This window comes from Papio anubis, chromosome 11, assembly GCF_008728515.1.
Source record: "Papio anubis isolate 15944 chromosome 11, Panubis1.0, whole genome shotgun sequence".
In the NCBI taxonomy this organism is placed as follows: domain Eukaryota; kingdom Metazoa; phylum Chordata; class Mammalia; order Primates; family Cercopithecidae; genus Papio; species Papio anubis.
The window spans coordinates 7,385,366-7,405,491 of NC_044986.1; the positions used below are offsets into that span (position 1 = coordinate 7,385,366).

Here is a 20,126-nt window from a genome sequence, read left to right on the forward strand (position 1 = left end):
TTGCACTCTAGCCTGGAGATGGAGTGAGACACTGTCTCAAAAAATAAAAAATTTTTAAAAAGCAGTTGGCTGTAAATCAATAGGTTACTTTCTGGGTTCGCGATTCTGTTCCATTAGTGTGTCTGTTTTTATAACAGTACCATGCTGTTCTGGTTACTATAGCTTCGTAGTATATTTTGCAGTCTGACAGTGTATACCCCCAGGTTTCTTTTTGCTCAGGACTGTTTTGGCTATTGGGGGCCTTTTGTGGTTCAATATAAATTTTAAGATTTTATTTCTATGAAGAATGTCATTGGTATTTTGATAAAGATTACATTGAGGCCAGGGCATGGTGGCTCACGCCTGTAATGCCAGCACTTTGGGAGGCCGAGGTGGGCAGGTCATGAGGTCAGGAGATCGAGACCATCCTGGCCTAACACAGTGAAACCCCGTCTCTTAAAAATACAAAAAAATTAGCTGGGTGTGGTGGTGGGCACCTGTAGTTCCAGCTACTCGGGAGGCTGAAGCAGGAGAATGGCATGAACCCAGGAGGCAGAGCTTGCAGTGAGCCAAGATCGCGCCACAGCACTCCAGCCTGGGTGACAGAGCGAGACTCCTGCACGGGGCGCGGGGGGAAGGATTGCATTGAATCTGTAGATTGCTTTGAATAGTATGGTCCTTTCAACAATATTGGTAGTGCCCACACTCAGGGCCTGGCAGGGCTGACCTGCCTACCATGGCTCAACGGCCCTTGGAGCACACTGCTGCTACCATGTCTTCCAGGGCCAGCGAGAGTGCCCTGCAGCACCTGGTGGAGCAGCTCAAGCTGCAGGTCGGAGTGGGAGAGGATCACGCTCTCTCAGGCAGCTGCAGAGCTGCAACAGTACTGCATGCAGAATGCCTGAAAGGATGCCCTGCTGGTCAGTGTTCCAGCAGGAAGTAACCCCCTCCCAGAGTTGAGATCCTGCGCTTTACCCTGAAGACTCTAGGAAAGAAGTCTGCAGAGGAAAGCCTTCAAGCACCAAGTGATAAATCACTGTCTCCAAGCCTCAAGAGAGGCTTTTCACTGGTCAAGTGACAGTTATTTCAGACTTCCTATGGCCTGGTACTATAACCAAAATTCTACAGAAACTGGTGAGTTTCTGCTCAATTAAGGAAACTGGGAGAAGGAATCTAGCTCTAAAGAGTAAGTCTGGGTTTTTGTCTTACATATAAAGCACTTCACCAAAAAAACAAACAAAAACCTTACCCCCAGATATGCCAAAATGTACCTCTTTCATAAGTGAATTACTGATGTTTCTATACCTGGAATATCATGTATGTTTTATTTACTGGATGTTCACATTTAGGAAGGAAAACATTTTATTTAAAAAATTGAATATTTGTTATTTGGTATAAAAATATTTGTCAGGAACAACAAATACTACAAAATTTGTTCTGCTCATGAATTTACAATTTCTAAACTAAGGTAAGAAAGTACAAACTGCTGGGGAAAAGAGTAGTCTTTACTAATTGACTGATGCCTTGATTTTTCCAAATGAGAAGGTTGTTTCATTTTTAAACACTTAACATGGAAGCTGTTCCTTAGCAAACTTGTCTGGAAAGATTAATGTTATGTGGGGCATTCAGTTGCCCCATCGTATATATAGACGAAGCAGATTCGGTTTTTGTAGTTGTGGTTGTACCTAAATACATTACTTCATATCTTTTTTTTTTTTTTTTTTTTTTTTTTTTGAGACGGAGTCTCGCTCTGTCACCCAGGCTGGAGTGCAGTGGCATGATCTCAGTTCATTGTAACCTCAGCCTCTCGGGTTCAAACAATTCCCCTGCCTCAGCCTCCCAAGTAACTGTGATATGTGATTACAGGTGCATGCCACAACGCCCAGCTAATTTGTGTGTGTGTGTGTGTGGATTTTTAGTAGAGGTAGGGTTTTACTATGTTGGCCCAGCCTGGTCTCGAACTCCTGACCTCAAGCAATCCACACACCTTGGCCTCCCAAAGTGCTGGGGTTACAGGCATGAGCCACCATACTCGGCCTATTTCATATCTTAAGAAATGTTTAAATATGACTCGAAGAACACTGTAAACAGTTAAAAACAAAGTAATGTAAAATACTACAACCTAAAATAATTCTTAATGTCACAAGTGTTTTATTTATTTTGATGCTATGCCTTTGATTTGATTTGGGACACTTTTAGAAGGCAACTTTGTGTTTGCAATAATCTTTGAAGAGCTTGGAAATAAAATTTCTGCTTAATTCAAAAAAAAATTAATTCTTCTGATCCATGAGCATGGGATGTCTTTCCATTTGTTTGTATTCTCAAACTATCCAGTTTAAATATAGGCCAATAATCTACATAGACACTTGTCAAAAGACGACAAACAAATGGCCAAGAAATACATTTTTTAAATGCTCAACATTACTGATTATAAGGGAAATGGAACTCAAAATCACAGTGAGGTATCATCTCACTGCAGGATAGCTATTATCAAAAGACTAACAAATGCTAGTGAGGATGTAGAGAAAAGGGAACTCTTAAATACTCTTGGTGGGAATGTAAAGTAGTACAGCCACTATGGAAAACAGTATGGATGTTCCTCAAAAAACTATAAACAGGCTGGGCATGGTGGCTCATGCCTGTAATCCCAGCATCTTGGGAGGCTAAGGCTGGCTGATCACTTGAGGCCAGGAGTTCGAGACCCAGCCTGGCCAACATGGTGAAACCCCCTAAGACATGCCTGCTTCCTCTTTCACCATGATTGTAAGTTTCCTGAGGCCTCTTCAGCCATGCAGAACTGTGAGTCAATTAAGCATCTTTTTAAATTACCCAGTCTTGGGCAATTTTTTATAGCAATGTGAAAACAGACTAATACAGAAGCTAAAAAAAAAAATTGTTGATCACACAGAAGTAAAAAGGAGAACAGAGGATACTAGAGGCTGGGAAGGGTAAAGGAAGCAGAGAGATAGGAAGAGGTTCATTAAAGGATATAAAATTACAGCTAGATAGGAGGAATTAGTTCTAGAGTTCTACAGTACTGTAGAATGATTATAGTTAACAGTAATACATAGTTTCAAATAGCTACAAAGAGGATATTTAATGTTCACCCTCCCAAACTAAAGAATGTTCAAGATGATACGCTAATTACCCTGATCTGATCACTATACATTTTATGCACCAAAACATCACTCTATACCCCATAAACATGCACCAAAAAAGTCAATTACAAATTTAAAAGAAACCAATTTTTAAAAAAATTTTTTAAGCACTCAAAAGGAAAGTGTGTCAAATGAGAACTCTTTACCTAGTGACATTATCTTTAAAAAATAAAGGCAAGGCCGGGAATGGTGGCTCATGCCTATAATCCCAGCACTTTGGGAGGCTGAGGTGGGTGGATCACCTGAGGTCATGAGTTCAAGACCAGCCTGGACAACATGGTGAAATCCCATCTCTACCAAAAGTACAAAAATTAGCCGGGTGTGGTGGCGGGTGCCTGTAGTCTCAGCTTCTTGGGAGGCTGAGGCAGGAGAATTGCTTGAATCTGGGAGGCGGAGGTTGCAATGAGTGGAGATCATGCCAGTGCACTCCAGCCTGGGCAACAGAATGAGACTCCATCACAAAAAAATAAATAAAAATAAAGGCAAAATAAAAGGTTAACATAAACCAAGCTGAGAGAGCTCATCGCTAATACACCTGAACCATACAAAATGTTAAAGGAAGTTCCTCAGGCAGAAGACAAGCCATACAAGATACAAATCTGGATCTACACAAAGTAACAAAGAACCCTAATAAAGGCAAGTATGTGGGTAAATATAAAATATGTTGTCTGCCTAAAACAAAAATAACAACAATGTTTTGTGAGGTTAATAGGGTATGCAAAAGCAACATAGAGGATAACAACAGCACCAAGTCTAGGGCCTGGAAGAATACTGTCATAAGGTTCTTGTGCATAAGGTCAAGCAGCAGGGTATTGCTTGAAGGAGACTGTGATAAGTTAAAGACATCAACAGTAAGCCAGGCGCGGTGGCTCACGCCTGTAATCCCAGCACTTTGGGAGGCCAAGGCAGGCAGATCACAAGGTCAGGAGATCGTGACCATTCTGGCTAACACAGTGAAACCCCATCTCTACTAAAAATACAAAAAACTAGCTGGGCATGGTAGCATGCACCTGTAGTCCTAGCTACTCAGGAGGCTGAGGCAGGAGAATCACTTGAACTCGGGAGGGTGAGGTTGCAGTGAGCCGAGATCATGCCACTGCACTCCTGCCTGGACGACAGAGCAAGACTGTCACTGTACGTTAGAAGCCTATACGACTCTGGACTCACCCTTATTATACAAATCTATAATGAGCTTACGTTTTTCCTTGTTATTAAAACCATCTTCCTTCTGGTTTGTCAGATATTCTGCTAAATGGCCTGAGCAAGTCCCTTCATGGTCACCATAATTGCTAAATAAACACACTCACAGGTTACCACACAATTATCTAACTCTTATGACCACTAAACTATAATTTTAAATTTATTTTAAACTGCCTAACTTTAAAATTAGTTTCTACTATTAAAAGCATATACAATAAATATATTACATTTCATGTACCTGTGCTATATTTTCTGTAAAACCAAAGAATCTTTGGTGAAAAGTTAAAAATTCCAACTTGATCTGAAGTGGGAAAGCAATAAAGATAAAAATTATTCATGGTCATACATAATAAATCTGCCCGCTCCTTCCCATTTTCTATATCAATATAACTTGCATTATATTTGGAGGCTTAATATTAGAGCTTGGAGGCAAGGGATATCTCCAATAAATCATATTTTCTGTACAATCTAAGACAGCCTTTGATTTTTTGCTTTTCCAAAGTGAAGTGCTCAATAAACATCACTTTGAATCTCCTTTCAAATATATTCAATCCTCATTCTGGCTGTTTCCTCCCTTTACCACCCCCTACCCAAAAAAAAGTATCATCGAAGTACTGGTTTAAGCTTCAAGAGTAGATAGGGTGTAAATCACTTGCATTCTTGCTAGGTAGAATGCCTTTTAGCCAAACTGTGATATAGTAAAATTCTTTACCTCAATCCCCTCTTCCTCCTGATTCTAACTTTAAAATGGGAGTAAGTGGGAATGTGGGCTTAAATGCCCCCCACCTCCCATCACATCCAGGATATATTAGTCATAGTTCCTTTGACTAGAAGTGTTTCAAAACGTTAAGTTCTTTTCATTTTCCTTGAACACGATATATTCTCCCCAATCCCGCTTCCTTCCACTGCCTTAGAACATAGATTCTTTTGTACTTGGAAGGAACTTGATTTGTTTTGGAGCCAATCACTTGAGATGAAGCACATAACTGACATCTTATTAAAACTTCATTTAAAAATAAGATGGGGCCAGGCACAGTGGCTAACACCTATAATGCCAGCACTTTGGGAGGGCAAGGCATGAGAATTGCTTGAGCCTTGGAGTTTGAGACCAGACCGAGAAACGTGGTGAAAATCCGCTTCTACAAAAATTAGCTGGGTGTGTGGTGGTGCACACCTGTAGTCCCAGCTTCTTGGGAGGTTGAGGTGGGAGGATCTCGAGCCTTGGAGGTCGAGGCTGCAGGGAGTCATGATCGCACCACTGCACTCCAGCCTGGGTGACACAGCAAGACACTGTCTGAAAAGATCACAATAATAAGATGCATCAAATTTGATGTTGCAACTATGCAGCCATAAAAAGGAACAAGATCATATCCTTTTGCAGGGACACAGATGGAGCTGGAAGCCATTATCCTCAGCAAACTAATGCAGGAACAGAAAACCAAACACCACATGTTCTCATTTATAAGTGGGAGCTGAATGATGAGAACACATGGTCACATGTGGGGGACCCACACACTGGGGTCTGCTGGGGAGGTGGGTAGGAAGGGAGAGCATCAGGAAGAATAGCTAACGGATGCTAGGCTTAATTCTAGGTGATGGGTTAATCTGTATGGCAAACCACTATGACACCTATGTAGCATACCTACATCCTGCACATGTACCCCTGAACTTAAAAGTTGAAGACTAAAAAAAAACTTTGAGCATTACCAATGTTTCACAGAAATTCTTGGTGGAGCAAAGCAATCAACATAAAAAGGTGAAGTGATTTCTGCTAATGTTATGATTGTAGGCAGTTTTTCTTTCAAAACTGCCTTTTAGTTAAGTAAATGCTCCTTTAATTCATTTTCCTTTTTTTTTTTGAGACAGAGTGTCACTCTGTTGCCCAGGCTGGATCGCAGTGCCACAATCTTGGCTCACTGCAATCTCTGCCTCCTGGGCTCAAGTGATTCTCCCACCTCAGCCTCCCAAGTAGCTGAGACTACAGGCGTGCACCACTGGGTCTGGCTAATTTTTATATTTTTAGTAGAGGCAGGGTTTCTCCATGTTGGCCAGGCTGGTCTTGAACTCCTGACCTCAAGTGATCTGCCCACCTCGGCCTCCCAAAGTGCTGGGATTACAAGTGTGAGCCACTGTGCCTGACCCCTCTATTTTGTTTTTAATTAAAAATCAATTTTGCCCAGTACAGGAAAAAATCCATTAACTATTGAAATTTTTCAGAGATTTCAAGCAGGTCTTCATATTTATTTCATTTAAAAATTACTGATCCTTTAAGAATAATGTTCTAATTTTCACTACAAGAACAAAACCATCATGGCAATGCTAATATTTAACTGAGCACACTGATGATGGGTCAGATACCGTGCCAAGTGTTTGGGATCTACAACCTGTTAGACACAAAAGAAGTTCCCATTCAAAGGTTTAGCATCCTTGCTCTTTGTTCCCTACTTCCAAGGCCAAACTAACTTCCTTATCCTTTATGCCTCCCTGTCTTGGTTTCAGTAAACAACTTTCCCACTGGTCCTTATCTACAGAGCCCACATCTGCTACCCACTCTGTAAATGACCCCTCCTGTCGCAATGGCTCTTCCCACCGAAACTGCCCCTTCTGCCAGTGTAACCACGTTCCTATACCATTCAAGTTAGCCAACTGGGTTCAGCTTAGACTGTACAGTCTGACTCCACAGTGGAGATAGGACACAGTAGCTGGGACAAACTGCCATTAGGGATAAAAACCCCTTCCCTCCTTTGTTTGGTGTGCTCTCATGGTGACCACACTTGAGAGCAGCACCCTTCTGCAGAAGTAAATTTTGCCTTGCTGAGAAATCCTTTGTTTAAGTGCTCATTTTCTTTGCGACTCTGAGCTTTACTTCCTACAGATCTCATCCAAGACTCACAGCAGCCCACGGGGAAGGCAGAGAATCATGGCCCATGTTATGGACACAGACGCAAAGACCTCCCAGAAGCAGCAGGGTGCCCAGCTAGGAGGGGCAGGTCCAGGACATGAACCCAAGTCTGTCTGACTTCAGAGTCTGAACCACAAAGCTATGCTGAATTTGGAGTTGTAGCTCTCCAAGAAATGAAAAAAATACAACTTAGCAACCAAGAGGCATTCTGGCCCTCTGGCTTTCTGGGACCTGGAGCTCAGAGGAAACCTCAGGGCTTTCATAAGCTGCTCACTTTGCAGGGCCCAGAATCCAGGTTGTTACCATAAAAATATGGGGTTTTTCCCCTGCATAGGAACTCATTCTCCAAACAAGTTCACCTATAGGATCCTAGTGCCTAAGACATAAAAACAGAGCTGATCTGGTGAGAAGGTGAGGTCTGAAGCATCACCCACACCACCTCCCTAATCAGTCACCCTAAGGTGACTCCATTCTACTTAGGAGGATCCCTAGACAGTCATTCAGACTAAACTAGTGCCATGGGTCTGGGGGGCCTCTTGAAGATTCCAACTTCAGCCACAGAGCCCGATGCAAACCACCAAGCTGCACAAACAGAGGGGCCTTCACAAGCCGTCTCCCAAGACAAGTGAGCCCTGGCAGGGGGACCAAGTGGTTCTCGAAGCAGGGTTCCTGGCTTATCACTGGGAACTTGCTAGAAATGGAAATTATCAGTTCTGACACCAGTCCTACTGACCCAAACTCGGAGGCTGGGGCCAAGCATTTCTCGTGTTAACAGACTTTCAGGTCATTCCAACGTGCACTCAAGTCTAAAAAACCACTACAAAGAAATAGAGGCTGACCAGTGCCCTGAAGTCAGCAGCTGTGAGGAAGAGAACACAGCATTTTCTACACTGAGCTTTCTCTCTGTGGAGATAAAGCTGCCCATTAACTCCCCGAGAGCTGCCACCCCAGCCTTTAATGAGTCCACCGTATCAGGCATGTAAGAAGTGTGTGTGTGAGAGTGTGTGTTTCCTCCTGGGTACCATAGCAGCAAAGATCTTAAGGGAGATAGAGGGAGATAAACAACTCACAGAAAAACAAGGTACCAATCTGCAGGAGAGATGCAAGTAGAGGTATACAAACCAGGAGGGTGGTCCACTCTGTCTCAGACATCGAGGAACATTTTCATCAAGATGACACCTGAGCTGCTAGAAAATGCAAATAGGAATTTTCCAGGGACAGAGGAGTGCTTTGGTGTCCAGATCCCCCCAACCCCAGCACCTGATACATGCACGGATGATCCTGGTTTGGGCCAGAGCTCAGGAAAGAACATCTTCTCTGAACTTTTTTTTAAACAGCTTTATTGAGATGAAATCCGCACACTATAAATTCACTGACTTAAATCATACAGTTCAGTGGTTTTCAGGGCAAGAAACTGGCAGGATTGGCATCTAAACCCTGACCTGACATTCTGGGCAAACACCCAAACAGCCAAGTTTTACAGTTTGAAGCAGAGAATTTGGTTCTTGCTGATACCTAGTTAAAATAAGTTTTCACCTATCAAGAAAGATACTCAAAAAATAATGTACATAATTATAAACACACCATGCTTTTTTTTAAAGCAAATCACATGAAATAAAATTCCTGGGTTTGTAGGACACAAACACCAAATATTCCTACAAAGAGTAAGTATAATTGGGGATGAGGCTGCCTGATTTATGCTCACCTGAACTTATCTGACACATCTTGTCACCACAAAGTCTGACAGTTCCAGATAAAGCAGCATGCAAAATTGCCACCAATACAGCAAAAATGGCCTGAAGAAGCAAATGTTCCAGTGAAAAACTCCCACATGCATCCCATCAATAATTCAATATTTATAGTATGAGAATAATCTGGTTACACAATTATAGGGCTCAACTGAACACAGTGGATTTTTAAATGTGTTTGAATTATTTGTGTCTCAATTTCAGATGAATTATTTTTTTCTACAATTATTGATCATTCCAAAATTTAAATTCAATGGAAAGTATCTTAGTGGAAGCCAAAAAAGGAAATTGAAAGAATGAAGATAGGCAGGAGCCTCGAAATGTCAAGAACTCTCCTATAAAACAATGGAGACTAAAAACTCTAATGGTTGAAATGGTACGCAGAACCGTTTCATTAAGAATCATAATTGCCAAGAAAATGTTGGTAATAACAGAAGAGAAATAAGACTGAGAATCAGAATACTCCCAACAGAAAACAAAACCTTCCAAACAGAAAACAATTTCTACAGTCAGCACAGCCTCGTTTTAATGTGTTGACTTCCATAAGTACCTTGAACTTTCATCCCTGCATGTCACAATGAGCAATTCACAGCAACACTGTGAAATTGCAAATTTTTCTGCCTCCAAAATCATGATTGCTATTTACAGAGAATCAAGCAGAACATAAAGGATTTGTTTAAATGTTTCCTAAACAGGTATTATAAAAATATGAGCAAATAGTTATAAGATCTTGGGCAGTCTATTCTAAAAAATATATAATTGGTTATTATTAAATTTTTTAACAAGACACACATGACTTACACCAGGCAAACCGTCAGACTAAATGTACTGAGCTCTTAATCAGAAGACACACATAACACAATAAGTCTACGTTTCCTTGGATTACACATAAATGAATTATAATGCACTTTACCATCGTCCTGCAGGACAAAGAAGGAACATACAGTATAATGCTGAAGTATTAAGAAGAATAGTGGAAGGTATTGAATTGTTAAGTGAAAAAGGTTTATTCGGCCGGGCGCGGTGGCTCAAGCCTGTAATCCCAGCACTTTGGGAGGCCGAGGCGGGTGGATCACGAGGTCAGATCGAGACTATCCTGGCTAACATGGTGAAACCCCGTCTCTACTAAAAATACAAAAAACTAGCCGGGCGTGGTGGCGGGCGCCTGTAGTTCCAGTTACTTGGGAGGCTGAGGCGGGAGAATGGCGTGAACCCGGAGGCAGAGCTTGCAGTGAGCCGAGATCACGCCACTGCACTCCAGCCTGGGAGACACAGCGAGACTCCATCTCAAAAAAAAAAAAAAGAAAAAGGTTTATTCATCAGAGATCACAATGAAAAGGTTGTGCTCTTCAAGTAACAGAAACTTCTAGGAATCATACAATTAATTTCTAGATTTGATCAATTTTTATGTAAGTATCTGGAAAACTGTAAAGTTAGAAAGACAAATATGACATTTATTTATCCAAAATAGCTCATGGAGAATTAATCAAAAAAGGGAAAATATGTACAAAATAAGGGAAAATAAAGTGGGAACTCAAATAAGTAAATAAACCAAACACTAAATAATATTGCTACAAATTCTCCAGTAGCAAATTGTTTTGTGTATGCCATTATCATGTGCTAACCTATAAAAATAGAAAAATCATTTTTTATACAGCAAAGCAACTTTTAACTGTCAAAATTCATCTGAAATTAAAGTATACACAAGAATAATTCAAACGCAGTTCTGTCTTTTCAACAGAATGAAATAAGTTCTGAGCAACTTTATGTTGCATTTGCAATCAGTCATGTAAAAATGTGACTTTCAGAAGACATGAAGGTTCCAGAACTCTTTAAAAACATTAGTAAGTACTTAAAATACATTCTGGACAACAGTTCAGTTTATCACTTAGTTATCCCTGGGAAGGCTTCCTTCCCAGTCCCTGAAGTTGCTGAGTACTTCAGATTTTGCAAGTTACATGTTCTTCTTGAATTTATCCTTTACGTGTAGTATTTTCATCACCCATGCCAACTTAGTATTCAAGGGTCAAAGGATAGTGAGATGGTTTGCCCATTAAAAAGCACTGAGATCTTGTAGCACAAAGTACACATCTTAAAGACTCAAATATATTTTCTGACTCAGAAGGAAAACCTGAGCATGGAAAGAATTCATTCAAAATTTAATAAAGTTTGCACAAATGGTCACATATTGTATAATTCTATGTATATGAAATGTCCAGAAGAGGTAAATCAGACAAAGTAGATTAGTGGTTGCAAAGTGCTGGAAGAAGAGGAAAAGGGAGAATGGCTTCTACTGGTTATGAGATTTATCCTGGGGGTGATGAAAATGTTGTGAAGATACATAATGGTGATTATTGTACAACTTTGTGAACATAATAAAAAGCCACCGAATCACACATATTTTTAAAGGGTGAGTTTTGTGGTATGTTAATTATATGTCAATATTTTAAAAGTTAACAAAGTTCGAATATGCCATTTTAACTGTAATTCAGAAAAACAATTTTAGGCTAGTTTAGAAAAAAAATGAAAACTGTGATTCCTGATTTAGACATACGAAGGGTTTAATAGAAAATACAGAAAATTACTGGACTATGAAACAAGGGCGATTAAAGATGAACAATGAAATTAATAGAAATTATTCTGACATCAAGCAGCAAATTATAGTCTGGGCACAGTGGCTCATGCCTGTAATCCCATCACTTTGGAAGGCTGCAGTGAGATCACGAGGTCAGGAGTTCGAGACCAGCCTGGCCAACATGGTGAAACCCTGTCTCTATTAAAAATACAAAAATTAGCCTGGTGTGGTGGTGCATGCATGTAATCCCAGCTACTCAGGAGGCTGAGGCAGGTGAATTGCTGGAACCCAGGAGGCAGAGGTTGCAGTGAGCTGAGATCATGCCATTGCACTCTAGCCTGGGTGACAGAACACCACCTCAGAAGAAAAAAAAAAAGCAAATTATAGAAAAAATTTGGATCTAATGAAAAGCAGTAATTAAATGAAAGACACAAACTTCAAATAGAAGGAGCAAATAAGCTCTTAGATTATTCGATAATTCAGTTAATGAAAGAAAGTGAAAAATGTAACAGGTGTATCAGTCGATTAATAGTTTTTCTGAATTTAAGTTGGTAATGTTTTATATTTGTCAGCTTTTAAGTATTTGTAATTTTCTTGTTTTTAATATTAGCTTTTCTACCTAATTTTGTTTTCTTAATTTTGTCTTCTTTTCCTTAAAAAATGTCCTCCTCCTCAAATTGTTTAAGATTTGGTGAGAGTTCTCAGCTTGTCCAGATTGGGGAAAAAAATCTAAAATTTTAATAAAATGTTAAGCCTATGAAGTCAGGGAGAATTGACATCTTTATAAGAATAAATTTTTGTTTAATTTTAATTTCTGGGATATACGTGCAGGACATGCAGGTTTGTTACCTAGGTAAACATGTGCCGTGTGGTTTGCTGTACCTACCGACCCATCGAGAATAAATTTTTCTAGGAACAAATTGTGACTTTTTGTTCAAGTTTCTTCTGTGGCTCTCAGCAGACTCTCGATGGCTTCACAATGCTCTTGTACACTGCCCATGAAATTTACTCCTAGCATTTTATCTAGGAAGTTCCCTTCCTATATTAACTCTGATTACTCTTTATATACAGAGGCTATTTCTTATTTTCCTTCATCATTATCATGACATTTCACATCAGAAGGGTGTGTGAACTCCATACCTAATAAAATGTAAAAGGCACATGCTGGGAACCAGCCCCCATCTGAAGGCCAGAACACTACTAATACCAGTGGCTCCATTTGTGTGCTGGCCCCATCCTATTACCCTGAATAACCCCCAAAGATACCACCACCAGTTTTGCATACATTATCCCTATGATTTATAAAAGTGACATTGTACATATGAATCCTTCTGCATTGTTTGGTTTTGCTGCTACAATGCTAATGCCATTATAACAATGGTATAAAATGGTATGATTTTCTGAGACTTGTTTTATTAAATGTCATGTTACTTGAGATATATCAAGTTGTGAGTAGCTGTGGTTCACACTTTTCCATTGTTGTGTTATATTTCATCATGTGAATATACCATAATGTATAGTTCAAGTCAGGTTCCTCACAATGGGCATGTGGTCATTTCTAGGTTTTTGCTACTGCAAACAGTGCAGCTATAAACATTCTTGGTTTCTTGGTATCCACACGCAAGTTTCTTTGGGGCCTAGACCTAGCAGTGAAATCTATCGGTCAATAGCTACATAAATATTCAAACTTATGTGATAATGCCAAATCGTTTCTCAAAGTGATTATACTAATTTCCACTTTCCCCAGAAGTATGAGTTTCCACTGACCCATAATCCATTATTAGACTTAATTATTGCCAGTCCTGTAGATGCAAAATCGCATCTTACGATGGTCTTCATTTTTATTTCCCTGTTTTCCAGACAGCTTTAATGCCTTCCCATGATTGTATTTGCCAAATTGCTTCCTCTGCAAAATGTCCATTGTCCATACATTGCTTATTTTTCCATTGGATTTATTGTAATTGACTTGTAGAATTTATGTAGTCTGAAATCTAATCCTGTCAGTTATGTTGCAAATATGGAATTTCTGCAGGATTGTGTCTTATTATTTCACTTTCTTTACCATTTACCTTTGTGAAAATGTTATTTCCCATCCCAAGTTTAGAAATGTGTTTTCTGACTGTAGGGAGAAGAGAGATCAGATTGTTATTGTGTCTATGTAGAAAAGACATAAGAAACTCCATTTTGATCTGTACCCTGAACCATTGTTTTGCCTTGAGATGCTGTTAATCTGTAACTTTAGCCCCAATCTTGTGCTCACAGAAACATGTGTGGTATGGAATCAAGGTTTAAGGGATCTAGAGCTGCGCAGGATGTGCCTTGTTAACAATATGTTTACACACAGTGTGCTTGGTAAAAGTCATCATCATTCTCCATTCTTGATTAACCAGGGGCACAGTGCACTGCAGAAAGTCACAGGGACCTCTGCCCAAGAAAACCTGGGTACTGTCCAAGGTTTCTCCCCACTGAGACAGCTTGAGATATGGCCTCTTGGGAAGGGAAAGACCTGACCATCCCCCAGCCCAACACCTGTAAAGGGTCTGTGCTGAGGAGGGTTAGTAAAAGAGGAAGGCCTCTTGCGGTTGAGATAAGAGGAAGGCCTCTGTTTCCTGCATGCCCCTGGGAATAGAATGTCTCAGTATAAAACCCAATCATACATTTGTTCTATTCTGAGATAGGAGAAAACCGTCCTGTGGCTGGAGGCAAGATATGCTGGTGGCAATGCTGCTCTGTTACTCTTTACTACGCTGAGATGTTTGGGTGAATAAAAGCACAAATCTGCCCTAAGTGCACATTCAGGCATAGTACCCTCCCTTGAACTTATTTGTGACACAGAGTTCCTTTGCTCACATGTTTTCTTGCTGACCTTCTCCCGACTATCACCCTGTTCTCCTGCCACATTCCCCTTGCTGAGATAGTGAAAATAGTAATCAATAAATACTGAGGAAACTCAGAGACCGGCGCTGGTGCAGGTCCTCCGTATGCTGAACACCGGTCTCCTGGGCCCACTGTTCTTTCTCTATACTTTGTCTCTCTCTTATTTTCTCAGTCTCTTGTGCCACCTCATGAGAAACACCCACAGGTGTGGAGGGGCAGGTCACCCCTTCACCTGGCGCCCAACGTGGGCCATAATGACGATTAGGAGAGATGTGTGTATACAGTCGTCACTGTACAATGCAGGTAAAGGAAAATTAAACCACAAAAAATAGAAACAAGAAAAGACACATTAAAATCATTAAAAGACTTTCAAAAATTGCTAGGAAATATTAATTGGATTTGACCAACTCTAGGCATCCCTACTTATGCCATATCAAATTTCTTCTCTATTTTGAGAGGGGATCCATAATGACAGGCCATGACGACAATGGTGGTTTTGTCAAAAAGAAAAGGGGGATATGTAGGAAAAAGATCAGACTGTTACTGTGTCTGTGTAGAAAAGGAAGACATAAGAAACTCCATTTTGATCTGTACCCCGAACCATTGTTTTGCCTTGAGATGCTGTTAATCTGTAACTTTAGCCCCAACCTTGTGCTCAAAGAAACATGTGTGGTATAGAATCAAGGTTTAAGGGACCTAGGGCTGTGCAGGATGTGCCTTGTTAACAATATGTTTACAGGCAGTATGCTTGGTAAAAGTCATTGCCATTCTCCATTATAGATTAACCAGGGGCACAATGCACTGCAGAAAGCCACAGGGACCTCTGCCCAAGAAAGCCTGGGTACTGTCCAAGGTTCCTCCCCACTGAGACAGCCTGAGATATGGCCTCTTGGGAAGGGAAAGACCTGACCATTCCCCAGCCCGACATCTTTAAAGGGTCTGTGCTGAAGAGGATTAGTAAAAGAGGAAGGCCTCTTGCAGATGAGATAAGAGGAAGGCTTCTGTCTCCTACATGCCCCTGGGAATGGAATATCTCGGTATAAAACCTGATCGTACATTCGTTCTGAGATAGGAGAAAACCGCCCTATGGGTGGAGGTAAGATATGCTGACAGAAATGCTGCTGTTACTTTTTACTACACTGAGATGTTTGGGTGAATAAAAGCACAAATCTGTCCTAAGTGCACATTCAGGCATAGTACCTTCCCTTGAATTTATTTGTGACACAGAGTTCCTTTGCTCACATGTTTTCTTGCTGACCTTCTCCCCACTATCACCCTGTTCTCCTGCCACATTCCCCTTGCTGAGATAGCGAAAATAGTAATCAATAAATACTGAGGAAATTCAGAGACCGGTGCCGGTACAGGTCCTCTGTACACTGAGCGCTGGTCTCCTGGGCCCACTGATCTTTCTCTATACTTTGTATCTTATTTCTTTTCTCAGTCTTTCGTCTCGCCTGATGAGAAATACCCGCAGGTGTGGAGGGGCAGGCCACCCCTTCACTGACATATTCTTCCAAAAAGTTTTAAATTTTGCCTTTCACATTTAAATGGTTAAGATTAAGAGGTGGAGGTTGCAGTGAGCCGAGATCGTGACACTTCACCCCAGCCTGGGAAACAGAGAAGACTCTGTCTCAAAAAAATAAATAAATAATGACAGTAGAAATTATTTTCTTGACCCTGTCTTTAATGAGAATGCTTCTAGGTATTGCTCCCTTAAAGCATGATGCTAGCATTTAGAATATATATAATTTTATTATGTAAGGCAATCATCTGTATTTTCCTACTTTAAAAGTATTTTTAAACTAGAAAGGATTTAGATTTATCAATGCCTTTTCATCATTCTTTTGATTTATTAATACCATGAGTTATATTAACAGGTTTCCTATTATGGAACCACAGATGACAAAATGGTAAATTAGTATCCTTAAAGAGATATGGGGATTAGTCACTGCACAAAAATGTTTGAAATGCCCTGAAATCAATATTCTAACTTATTTCAAAAATTCTATACCTACAGAAAGATAAAATAGTGCAATGAATTAAAATGTTGCCACATTTGCTTTATTCTGATATATCATATATCACATTTTTCATTGAACCATTTAAGTTACAAATATCATGCTTCTCTAAGTACTTTAGCGTGCATATCCTAAGACAGTCTCCTATATAACCAAATACCATTACACTGAAAAGCTTGACTTAATATTATCGAATATGTAGTCCATATTCAAATTTCTCCCAATTATCCTTTTTCTTTTTAGCTATGTTTTTTCTGCAATCCATCAGATTCAATGAAGAATCATAAACTGCATTTAGCTGGTGTGTCTGTCTCCTCTATTCTAGAACAGACACCCATCTTTCATTGTCTTTCACATTCACATTTAAGAGTCCAGGCCAGTTGTTTTCTGGAATGTGCTACAATTTGTCTGATTGTATGTGCATAATTATATTCAGATTAGACACTTTTAGCAAAAAGAATACATAGATGATACTGTATATTTTCCACTGCATGACATCAGGTGGCATGTGATGTTGGCATGTTTCATTATTAGTGATTCTAAGTTTGATGACTTGGTTACAGCGAAGTTTGCCAGATCTCTCCATTGCGAAGGTATTAACATTATCCTTTTTGATGCTCAAATGGTTCCAAAATCTGGCTAGTGGGAGACCCTTCAAGCTGGTTCTGTATACTTTACCACTCCCTAGAGCTTTGGCAGGGGGTTGTTTTTTGAGTCTCCCAGGATGGTGTGCAATGGTGCAATCTCGGCTCACTGCAACCTCTGCCTCCAAGGTTCAAGCAAGTTTCCTGCCTCAGCCTCCCAAGTAGCTGGGACTACAGGCACCTGCCACCATGTCCGGCTAATTTTTGTATTTTTAGTAGGGACAAGGTTTCACCATGTTGGCCAGGCTGCTCTTGAACTCCTGACCTCAAATGATCCACTCACCTCAGCCTCCCAAAGTGCTGGGATTACAGGTATAAACCACTGTGCGCAGCCACTCCTCAGAAATGTTTAAAGCACCTCTTTGCTTTCCTGGTGCATTGGATATCCTAGGCTCACCTTGTAGTTTTCATGCCCCAATACCAGAATCATCCAATTTGCTAAGCCATTTCCCCTACTTCCTGTTAATGGGAAATATATTTAGCAACTGAGGTCTTGCACTAAGTGTGTTCGTTCCTACTGGGCAGTCATTGTTTCTAGACTTTTCAGTTGACAGGTTTTTTGTGGTTTTTTTTTTTTTTTTTTTTTTTGAGATGGAGTCTCACTCTGTCTCCCAGGCTGGAGTGCAGTGGCCCGATCTCAGCTCACTACAACCTCCGCCTCCCGGGTTCAAGCGATTCTCCTGCCTCAGCCTCCCGAGTAGCTGTGACTACAGGCGTCTGCCACCACTCCCGGCTAATATTTTTGTATTTTTAGTAGAGTCGAGGTTTCACCATATTGGCCAGGCTGGTCCCGAACTACTGACCTTGCGATTCGCCCACCTCGGCCTCCCAAAGTGCTGGGATTACAGGCGTGAGCCACCAGGCCCGGTCGACAGTACTTTTTTTTAATCCTGAATTCACAGTACTTATTCCAGTTCAAATCCAACATGACTATATTATTTTAATCCTTCCATATTTACATATTCTTTCTTCCACAGTGAGAATTCTGTTTTCAAAAGCATCAATATAGCTTCTCAATTGTTCAATCCCAGAATACGCACAAAATAGTATCAAAACTACCAAGAGACTGAGGAATGCTCAGTGGGCCTTTACGGTCTGTGTCTTTAGAATATATATACCCATAAATGTATGAAGTCTGAAAAATGTGTTTACAAGTTCGATGAATAGCTGTGTGCTTTGCTAATAAACTAGGTCTACTTGCTTTTGTTTGCATTATATTTCAGTTTTTTCCATCTTTGTAAACTAAGTTTTGAATCTGTAAAACATTAACATAGTTTACCAGCTAGCTACCTGTTAAACTTGTTAAAGTTACCTTTATAGGTAGCTTTAAGCCTCACTCCCTTACCTATCCCTTCCACCTTATTCCCACTTACCTCTTGTTGTGGTTATTTCAATTTCATTCATGTTTGATTTATTCTTTTGCTTATTTTTTGCAAAACATATATACTATAAATATACATATGCACAAAAGGTATATACATCATTCTAGCTATACCTTTTGCAGTTTTCATTTTATATATCATAGAAAATCACTCCCTATCAGTTCACTGAGATTGTTCTCATTTTTTAATGTAGTTGTGTGGTACTCCATTGTCCATACCATAGTTTATTCAATCAGACTCCTATGTATGGGAAATACCCTGAAATCTTAAAGCTTATACATGAAAAAAGTTGACAGAGGTCTTTCCAAATATGACAATTCTAAACACTTAATACCAAAAACAAGTTGTGAAGCAGAATCTTTTCAAAAATGTCTGTACTAAACTACAATCCAAATTAAAACCACAATGAGAAACTGCTTTCACAGGTACTACAAAGTCTACAATTAAAAGGATAGAAAATACCAAGTGTTAGCAAAGAGATGGAAGAGTGAGAACTCTCATACAATCATGCAATATATTAAAAAAAGAACTTCCTTACACTGTGGGTGAGATTATAAGTCACGACTTTGAACAACTGTTTGGCAATACCTAGCCAAAGTCAGTCACACACATACCATATAACCTAACAATTCTGCTCTTAGGGATATAGTCCACAGAAATACACACAGATGTTTACCAACAGACATGTACTAGAATGCTCACAGGGGTACTTTTTTTTTTTTTTTTTTTTTTTTTTTTTTTTTTTTTTTGAGGCAGAGTTTTGCTCGTTGTTGTCCAGGTTGGAGTGCAGTGGCACAATCTTGGCTCACTGCAACCTCCACCTCCTGGGTTCAAGTGATTCCCCTGCCTCAGCCTCCAGAGTAGCTGGGATTACAGGCATGGACCACCACACTTGGATAATTTTGTATTTAGTAGAGATGGGGTATCTCCATGTTTGTCAGCCTGGTCTCGAACTGCGGACCTCAGGTGATCCGCCCACCTCAGCCTCCCAAAGTGCTGTGATTACAGAGGCAAGCCACCACACCCGGCCTAGAGGTACTATTCATAATAGCCAAAAACAAGAAACTATACAAATGTTTATCAATACTGGAAATAAATACATGGTGCTATATTAATGGAATAGCAATGAGAAAGAAGGATCTTCAACTATCTACAACAATATGGATGAATCTTACAAACATAATGTTAGGGAAAATAAGTCAGATCCAAACAAGTACATACTATATACTTCTATTTACACAGAGTTCAAAAGCTGGCAAAACTAACCCATGCTGTTAGAAAGTCAGGGCTGTGGTTGCCTTGGCAAGCATGGAGATTGAATCTGGAAAGGAAGAAGAGGAGGTAGTTCTGTGGTTGTGGCAATTTTCTGTTGTTTTTTTTTTGTTTGTTTTTTATTTTTGTTTTGAGATGGAGTCTCGCTCCAGTGGGTTAACTTTGTGAAAATTCAGCAAGCCATACACTTATGATATGTGCATTTTTCTGCATATCCTTTTTATTTCTATAAAAAGCTATGTTTTAAATTTCAGTTAAGGAATTAAAAAAAGGACAAAAATAAATCACTAAATTTACCTCAATACCTACAAACAAATGGAAAGACTATGATGGAAATCAGGATTACTGTCTTAGATTCAAACGTGTCAAGC

General features: G+C 40.0%; 1 protein-coding gene and 1 pseudogene across 4 annotated transcripts in view; one reads left to right on the forward strand and one right to left on the reverse strand.

Annotated features, from left to right (window-relative positions):
- FANK1 (fibronectin type III and ankyrin repeat domains 1) overlaps window positions 1–20,126 on the reverse strand; it is a 119,861-nt gene that overhangs the window by 57,781 nt on the left and 41,954 nt on the right. The gene's annotated exons all lie outside the window — the stretch shown is intronic.
- On the forward strand, window positions 752–959 carry LOC116269439 (annotated as a pseudogene).